Below are 9,794 nucleotides of genomic sequence, written 5' to 3'. Positions count from 1 at the left end.
CAAGTCAGACAGGACTGAACCAACTTAGCCTGCGCACAGGCATGCATGCTGTCTTGATCTTCTTCAGTAATATGGGGAAAATTACAGTAGTTTTTCATAGGACCACTGTTTGGATTAATGAGTCCATATTACAAGAAGCATAAAATATGCCTGGCAGAAATAATCAGGACAGTGAGAGTCCAGAGTAGCTGCCCGCAGGGAGGAGACAGCACAGCTGGCCTGAGGCAGTGACTGAAAGGCAACACTAGAAAGACGCTAGGTCTTCGGTCAAAATATTGAACTTGGGTGCTAGTTTCACAGTATATTCAATGTGTGAGCTCTCCTGTGCTCAGGGCTGAAGACAGTTCCAATTTCTGTGCTTCAGACTTCTAGAAGTATTCTTAGGAAGTCATAGAAATTTTTGAGAAAGAAGGATTAGTAGAAAATGTCTTGTTCTACTATAAAAATGAATAATTGGGAAATCACAGAGATCTCATATGAATGCAGAATATCACACACATTACTCATTAATAATATTTCTTGCTTATTTAGTATGAGTACTACTCTACTACTCCTTTAAGAAACTTCTAAATTTACCTTCTCAACTCTGTTGGGTTTCAGACTTTCAGCAGCAAAGCAGAGGCAGGACGAAAGGAGCAAGGGCCATGAAGTGTGAGGTTCTGCTCTCCAAGCCTGGGCTGTCCTGGGTTTGATCCTAGCTGTTTTCCATTAAAAACTTCAGTCCCTAAGTGCTGGCAGTGTCACCCCCGAGAGTCAGTCCTTGTCAGAAATTAGTGCTTTTAGAGGAGAGATTGCTACAAGTATATGCAGATGTCTTAAAATGCAAGTGAGTGACTTCCTCTGTACAAGGTGCCATGAAGTTAATCTTATTGGTGAAAATACATAAACCAGGCACATGCATATTGCCAACTGTCCACGATAACAATGGCTACATTAATCTATATTCAAGATCATTTAAGTCCTTACATGTTCTCACACATTGACCAAGACAGGATCTTATCATCCTTTTTAGTTTTTGCCAATCTGACTGGTGACACAGAGCATCTAGCAGCAACCATTAGTTTTCCTTTTCCTAATTGATGGTGGTTGTCATCAGTCATACTCCAGCCTTCTGGTCCACCTCTTGGAATTGGTTCAGGAGAACTCTGAAAGAAAAACAGTCTGCAGGCAAAGGAGAAATGTACTGGAAGGAACTGGAGCCCCAGCATCACAGAGTAGAGCTGAGAAGAAGAGCTGTGGAGTTGAGACTTTAGTTTTAAGACCTGTACGCTAGAATAGGTGACAACCTTTCCCCATCACATCCACTGGAAATGCAGGTTTCTTCTGTGATTTTCGGATGCATACACAATGTACCCATTCCTCTTGCATTGTCACTTTAGCCATGAAAACAAGTTCATTATTCATTTTTGTTCAAACTCCGTGATCTCCAGCTAGAGGACACACAGATTTCAAGGTCTTCAACCAGATCCAAGGCTCCACACTCACACTGCCCTCCTGCCATCTGGCTGGTATCCAGTCTGAGCTTCATTTGTGACAAAGACACTTGTGGTTTTCCTGTGTTCAGGGCCCAGAAATGTTTTCTTTTCAAACTCATGAGCTAGGTCATGAGCTGCTCTAGTTTTCGGGGCTTTAGAAATCAGTCTTGATGGTGATGCCTTCCGAAGATGCATGCTGGAATCAATACCCAATTGCATATTTCACAGTTGATACCTACTGAGCATATATGATGCTGAAATCAAAAGCATTTTGATTGCAGCTTTTTAAGCAATGTATCCATATGATTTGACATTTTTGAAAAAGTTACTGAACCTCTCCAGTGAAAAATTGACTACAAAAAAAAACGAATGTTTAATAGATGATCCTTGGTTAAAAGACATGAGAGGAAAAAGGATTTGAGACTGGTTAAGTTGAGATTGGTTATTTAAGATAGTTACTGGGTCATAATTTATCAAATTTGGCATTGCATCAGTGAAGAGAGATATATACAAAGTAGCAATTTTGAAAACGTTACTGATGATTTTGCTTCCATTAAAGCCAGGAACATAAAAGTACTGTTGGGGCATAAGGGAACTATTTCAACTTGATGTGAGTTTAAGAATTATCTATTTTAAAAGATTTTTCAAACAATTAATATTACAAGAGAAATTTACCTTTTATATTACTATTGAATGAAATAATTTTCTCAAACCCGGGGGCTCCTTTAGTCTCAGTCTTGTCCCCAATCTTCCTTCCCACTGGAGGATCCCAGTATCTAGTAGATTTCTGTCCGGATTGTAGATGCCTTTCCCATTGTCCCTGAATTAGTCCTTTTCCCCAGAAACAGTCCTGAATCTGAAAACATACCTCAACATGCTCTGATTTTCAGCCATCTGCTGCGGCTACTGCTAAATCGCTTCAGTCGTGTCCGACTCTTGGCGATCCCAGGGACTGCAGCCTACCAGGCTCCTCTGACCATGGGACTTTCCAGGCAAGACTACTGGAGTGGGTTGCCATTGGATATCCAGCCATCAATCGCAGCATAAACGGGCACCGCTGTAAATCGCTCTGGGTAAAATCTCCTCCCAGGAAGGGGAGGGTGGATACAAGGGCAGGTGCAGACATCAAAGGCTCTGAGAGAAGCGGCGGCAAAGCTGCCCTGGGCAGTCGGGCCCGAAAAAGAAGTTTCCTCTCTGCTCGCGCGGCCCCACGCGCTCCCTGGGCTCCAGCGGCTCCCGCCGAGGGCGACCCCGGGGTTCTCCCCGTGGATCCGCCGCCGGAGTTGGCCGCTCTGTACCTGGAGGCGGGTCCAGCTGGGTTTGCGGCGCCGGTCTGTCAGTTCCGGAGAGATCGGGCGCCCCCTCCCGGCCGTTGGGGCGCAGCAAATGGAGCTTGGAGGGCGGCTTAGCTCAGGGCAGGACCTGAGCTGTTTTCCCTGAGGCCCAGGGGAAGTGCTGACTTTCTGGACTCCTGTTTCCCTGCTGATGGCCATGGTGATGCTCTGCTCCAACCCTCACAATTCACCCGTTAGCATGCGGGTGAATACAAGCATTCACCTTGTATTCGTCCAGTGGTTTCCCACATTCATGTAATTTGGTAGCTTTAAGTATGCTTTGCCTATACCCACAAGTACCGTCAGCTTGGAGTTTTCTACAATGGATTCACTGAAATGTTTGTAATCCAAATCTCACGCAGGGGTCATAACTCGCAAGGACCTTGTCCGTCATGTATCTCAATTTTATGGTGAGGATCACTTAACAATCTACGAGTCATCTTGGACAGTTAACTATGATTATTTTATAATTATTACATTTATTAATTTTGTCAAGCACAGTTAGACTCTCAGTAATACCTATCACTTGATAATTTCATTTTGTTTCTTATACAAAATAATCAGGATAATTTGTAAATCGCTCAGCTTATCTAGAATTTGGAGGGAGATGTTAATTAATGGAAATAAGAGATTTGTAACATCCAGGTATGAAACAACAAAGGAACATCTTCTGTTAGAAGTAAAATATGGAAATAAGTGACAATTCAGTACATGCAGTGTGCTCAGGTGTTTATGCTGTGGATAGGGAGTTTGGAACCTGACATATTAGGTTTTGAAACCTGGATTTGCAAATACATTCTTAGATTATTTTATTCAAAGAAAGTCTTAGCAGGAGGCGCTTGAAAAGGAGAATATTGACTCAGTTTCAACTATGTTGGAAGGATTAAGTGAGTCCCTTACAGAGGCTAAGCAATTAGTCCTTGTTGTCACTGTCATTTTTTATGAACACTGATAGTCTGTTGAATTTGTCTGACTAAAGTGTTACTAGCTCAGTTGAGTCCAACTCTTCGCGACCCCATAAACTGTAGCCTGTCAGGCTCCTCTGCCCAAGGAATTCTCCAAGCAAGAATCCTGAAGTGGGTTACCATTTCCTTCTCCAGGGGATCTTCCCAAATCATGGATTGAAACTTGGTCTCCTGCATTGCAGGCGGATTCTTTACCATCTAAGCCACCAGGGAAGCCTGGTAGCTCCTTGGTAATTAGGTTCACAGTACAACATGAATAACAGTTAATTAGTAAACAATTCAGGGTGGATGTGCCATAAAAAGTGAGGGTAGCATCAGGGAATGTGTTATCACTCCGCAAATAAATACCGAGAAGGAAACATATCCTAATGAATCCTTACCATAAACACAATACCTTGGTATCTTCTTATTACTATGTTACTGACTGAATGTGTGTGTGTTCCCCAAATTCATATATTGAAACCCTATCCCTTAAGATTTCCCTGATGGTCCAGTGGCCAGGATTCCATGCTCCCAAAGCAGGGAGTCTGAGTTGGATCTCTGTTCAGGGAACTAGATCCTGCATGAGGCAGGCAAGACTTCCCACGGCCCAAGTAAAGATCCTGCATGAAGCAAGGAAGATACAATATCCAGCATGCGTCAACTAATATCATAATTTTACTGTTAATCAGATTAAGATCAGGATCTTTTGGAATCATTTCATTCCCTTTCATTCTAGTTTTTTAAAGCATCTTCTCATTGCCCAGGTGGATTTATCAACTACACAGATGCTAGGCAAGGCTGGTCTCCTCAACCCTGCCAGAAAGGGTTTGTGTTCTAGAAGCTGGGGTTCTGATTGCCCGTCTCTCTTCTATCTCCCCTTATGCTGATCACATGTGGATTAAAGGAAAGGAAAATCAGCTAGCTGGTCTTCCAAAGCTGAAGGCAGTCTACTGACTCAGGACTTGGCCTTCACTGAGCCTCTGTAAGAAGCAGCCCTGTCCCAGGCTTTCTGTTGTTCATATTGGCCTCATCCTCCCCCTCTGCCACAGCCTACTCCCCAGGCGTGCCGCACTGCAGTTTGCTAACTCAGAATACCTCATGACGCCAGGGGAAAACCACTTCCCTTCTTCCATATTCACGACATTGAGACTTACCCTTGTTTTCTAGTTGCCCACAAAACAACTGTGGAATTTTTCTTTCTAGGAAAGTGGCAAACAGAAACAAACAAACAAAATCTAACATATTGAAAGTGATAGAGATGCAGCCCCTCTGGCTTTCTTTACTTCCCTTTTGTTCTTGTCTCATCATGAAATAGAACCAGAGAAGAGGAGGAATACCAAAAGTGTCCAATAAGTCACTAAGTGTATATGAACAGTTTAAATGAAAAATTATGCTCAAGTAAAGGAAAGAAGGCTGTTTGTCCTAATCTAGTAACCTGGGTCTCACTGCCTTGCAATCTCAGAGGAGACAGAAATAGAGGAACAGAGATGCCCAGTAGAATCAACTGCACGATTAAATGATTGAAACTCATTAGATTCTGTGACATAATCTTCCAAAGAGGGACAACACCATCACTGAATCTCCTTCCTCCAGCTCAGAAACTCTGAGCAGAACAAGTGTTGAAGAGTTTAAGTAAAAGGGTTGAATAATAAAACCTATATTTGGCAAAGTAAATATTATTTATCTATGAAAAGTTAAAATAATTGCAGCTGGAAACTCCTCCACCAGCTTGCGCAAACACACTTTTACTCTCAGCTTCTGAGCAGTGCTGACAATTTGGACACCTGGGGAAATGGGTCAGGAGAAGAAGAGGTGACCACTGAGAACTAGGGTCCTTCACACAACCACTCCAGGGGAGAGGTGGGGTTTCAGGAAGGCTACCTTCCCAATAAGTAAATAAGCCCTCCACAGAAAGGAGATTCTTGTCACATGCAACTTCTGATCTCCTTGACCCTGTGAGAGATGCTTAGTGTTCGAGCAAGTGGGGTTCTGATTGCCCATCTCCCATGAACTGGTGCGAGTGACTTCTTCCTTCTTCCCTTATACTGACCACATATGGATTAAAGGAAAGGAAAATCAGGTGGCTGGTCTTACAAAGCTGATGGTAGTCCACAGACTCAGGACTTGTCCTTCCTTGAGCTTTTATCAGAAGCAGCCATGTCCCAGCCTTTCTGTTCTTCATATTGACTTGATCCTTCCCTTCTGCCACAGCCTAGGCCCCAGGATGCTGCCCTGAAGTTGGCTAACTGAGACACATCACTGTGTCAGGTCTTTCATATTCATGACATTGAGACTTACCCTTGTTTTCTAATTGCCCACAGAACAACTGTGGAATTTTACTTTCTAGCAAAATTGCAAAGAGAAACAAAAAAATCTAACCTCTTGAAAGTGACGCAGCCCCTCGGGCTTTCTTTACTTCCCTTTCTTGTTCTCACCTCATCTTGAATTACAGTCAGAGAAGGAGCAGTGAAACATATCTTGTCCAATAAGTCACTAAGTGTATATAAAAAGTTTAAATGAAAAACCACACTCAAGGAGAGAAGGTTATGTCTCCTGATCTCATAGACTGGGTCTCACTGCCCTACATTCTCAGAGGAAACAGAAAGAGAGGAACAGAGATGCCGGTTGGAAACAACTGCCTGAGTAAATGACTGCAACTCACTAGACTGTGTGACATAAGCTTCCATCACGAGACAACACCATCACTGAATCTCCTTCATCCAGCTCAGAAACTCTGAACAGAACACGTGTTGAAGTGTTTAAGTAAAGAGTTGAAAAATAAAAACTATACTTGGCAAAGTAAATATTATTTATCTACTAAAAGCAAAATGATTGCAGTTGGAAATTGGCTTCACCGACTTACACAAACACTCTTTTGCTCTCAGCATCTGAGCACTGCTGATATTTTGGACACCTGGGGAAACTGGTCAGGCGAAGAGGAGGTGACCACCAAGACCTAGGGTCCTTCACAGAAACACTCCAGGGGAGAGGATGGGGTTTAGGAAGAGAATTTATTTTCCCAAGAAATAAACAAGCCCTCCACAGAAAGGAGATGTTGAGGCCACAGGATGTGGTGAGCCTGCCCTCAAGGAGGGAGTCCAGCAAGTGAGGAAGGGACTCTCTCACTCCAGAGGACAGGCTGTGGCACCAAGTGATCTCTCCCTTGTGAGTGAGGTGCTGCTGGGGAAATACAATTATCTTGGAATTAGAGTCTCCTCACCCATGCGCCCTGAGAAGAACCAGGATTCTGGTGGGGGTACTGGCCCAGTCTGTGGACGACAACAGGTCTCCAGTAAGAAAATGTTGGAAAGAAAGGGTGATGTCTGTCACAGTCCTGACCTCATGGTTCTCTGAAGGGCAGGGATCTGCAGGAATGTGTTTCAGAAGGAAGAGAAATGTGGAAAGAGTTCAAGGACTGATAATATTCAGCTTCTTCTCTAAATCAAACACAAAGGAACGCTCATCCTTTGTTTCCAAGAGCTTAACTGCCAGAGGGATCTGGTAAGTCCCTTACAAATATGGAAACCATAGAGCTGACAGAGCCTGGCTTCCTACAGAAACTAACAGGGAAAAACGGAGCCTAAGAGCAGCCAACAACGTGTTCATGGATGAGAGGACAGCAGCACTTATGAATGAGAGATAAGGGCAATAACGCGTGTAATTACACATGTCCATCAATACAGATTTAAGACAAAGACCTTTCCCATTTGATTGAAAAATATTCATTTGGATGGGCACTTCCGAAGTCACTAGGAAAAGGAAACATAAACAGTCTGGAAGGAAGAAGAATACTTAGACTGTATTTAGAATACATAACAGAAAACCAAAAAAGGAAGTAAAAGTGTATAGAAATGATTAGAAAATGAAAACTACCGTGTTCCCTATTTAAAGGCCTTGCTTAGAAAGCATGGCATCAGAGAACCTACCTCAAGGTTCCACCAGACGCCGTCTCCACCAGCCCAGCAGCAGCCTCATCTTCCCCATGGCCTTTGTGCTCTGTCTACTGACGGCCCTGGTGCTGGTCAGCTACGGCCCGGGAGGATCTCTGGGCTGTGACCTGTCTCTGAACCAAGTGCTGGCTGCCACTGAGAAGAACCTCACTCTCCTGGACCAAATGAGGAGGCTCTCTCCTCACCTCTGTCTGCAGGAGAGAAAAGACTTCGCTTTTCCCCAGGAGATGGTGGAGGGCGGTGAGTTGCAGGAGACCCAGGCCATCTCTGTGCTCCACGAGATGCTCCAGCAGAGCTTCAATGTCTTCAACACAACGCGTTCCTCTGCTGCCTGGGACACCACCCTCCTGGAGCAGTTCTGCACTGGACTCGTTCAGCGGCTGGCTGACCTGGACGACTGTTTGCAGCAGGTGACGGGAGAGGAAGACTCTGCCCTGGGAAGGTCGGGCCCCACAGATGCCGTGACGAGCTACTTCCAGAGAATCCATGTCTACCTGAATGAGAAGGAATACAGCGACTGTGCATGGGAAATCGTCAGACTGGATATATTGAGGGCCTTCTCTCTCATCATCAACCAGCTTGCAAGAACGTTTAAGAATATAGGATGGAGACTGATCTGACCTTGACATGACTCTCACTGACTAAGATGCCACATCACCCTTGTATACCCACCTGGGATCATTTCAGAAAACTCTGAATTCTGCCTCAGCCACCAAATTTATTGAATTAACTCAGCCAATACATGCCAGTGGTCATAAGCAAGGAGATATAAAAGTACCCAGCTGCAGGAGTATCAGTCTATAAGCAACAAATGCTTTGATGTTATTTGTTTAAATTGTATTTATTTAATGTTATTGTATCTCAATATTTTATATTTTCATATAAAAAATGTGTGTGCTGACATTGTATTAAAGCTTGGAAAATATATTTCCCCTTCTATGATATACACTGTAGTTTGTTTTATTTATTAAATACTTATCAAGGTCAACTTCTTCAGTTTGTCTATTTTAAAAAAAACTAAGTCCTTATTTTGTCTATATATACTATCACAAAACAGTATTTGTTCATTTTATACTGTGGAACACGTCTATGACTTTCTAACAAATGTTTGTCAAAAGGTGGAATTCTTCAAGCTTTCTGGAGGTGCAGTTTTTAGCACTCTGTTTTCCCTCCAGGGAGCCTTGGTTGAGAACTAAGATCCTACAAGCTGTCGAGGGTGCCGAGAGAAAAACATGTAGAAAGGAGATTATGAAATTGCACAAAATGGTTAATCTTGATGTCATAGGCATAACTAATCTATACCCACTCATTACAGAATGGTTGATATACATGTCTGAGGGAAGCAGTCTCCTCCTGCTGGAAAGCTGATGACATGCGGTGTTGATGGCCGCTCCTGACTCCTATTCCTCTGTCTCCCACCTTCTCCTCAGCCCTGCCTCCTCAGGACTGAGCAGTTCTCTCCCTTACACAGCGCCTTCACTGCCTCCATCACAGGAGCTCCGCTCTGTGCTGATTTCTTCTAGCTGCACGGTGTAGTCAGAGTGGGAGCCAGAGGAAGAGAGCCCAAGTGAAAGAGAGTTCTAGAAATTCCTAAACCTCTGAATCCCAGCCCTGCTATTTACCAACAGTGTGACACTAAAAAGTCTGACAAACGCAATAGGTTAGATTCCTCATCTTTAGTACGCGGACAATAAGAGTAGTTTTCACAGGATTACTGTTTGGATTCAATGAGTTCAGTCACACAAGAATCATCAAGCGCTCCTGGCAGAAATCATCAGGACTGTGAGGATCACAGATGGCTGCCCTCAGGGAGGAGACAGGACAGCTGGCCTGAGACAATGACTGGAAGGCGACACTGGAAAGTGCTAGGCCCCCGGCAAAGGTATTTTCTTTTCACCTTGGGTGCTAGTTCCATAGGCTTCCAGTGTGAGGACTTTCCTTTGCTGTATGCGAAGAGCATTCCAATTTCTGGGTTTCATATCTCTAGAAAGCACTCCTATGAGTTCATCAAACACTCTTTGAGAAAGATGAATTAGTAGAAAATGCTTTGATGTAGTACAAAGATGAATAATAGGGAAAGAATAGAGA

At 43.7% G+C, this 9,794-nt stretch overlaps 1 pseudogene; it reads left to right on the top strand.

The window, feature by feature from the left end:
- Positions 1–7,738: 7,738 nt before the first annotated feature.
- Positions 7,739–8,309, top strand: LOC136148322 (interferon omega-1-like; annotated as a pseudogene).
- Positions 8,310–9,794: the final 1,485 nt, after the last annotated feature.

Source organism: Muntiacus reevesi, chromosome 17 (genome assembly GCF_963930625.1).
Source record: "Muntiacus reevesi chromosome 17, mMunRee1.1, whole genome shotgun sequence".
NCBI classification, from domain to species: Eukaryota; Metazoa; Chordata; class Mammalia; order Artiodactyla; family Cervidae; genus Muntiacus; species Muntiacus reevesi.
Note: the sequence above shows the minus strand (reverse complement) of the source record. Positions and strands in the feature narration are given on the sequence as shown.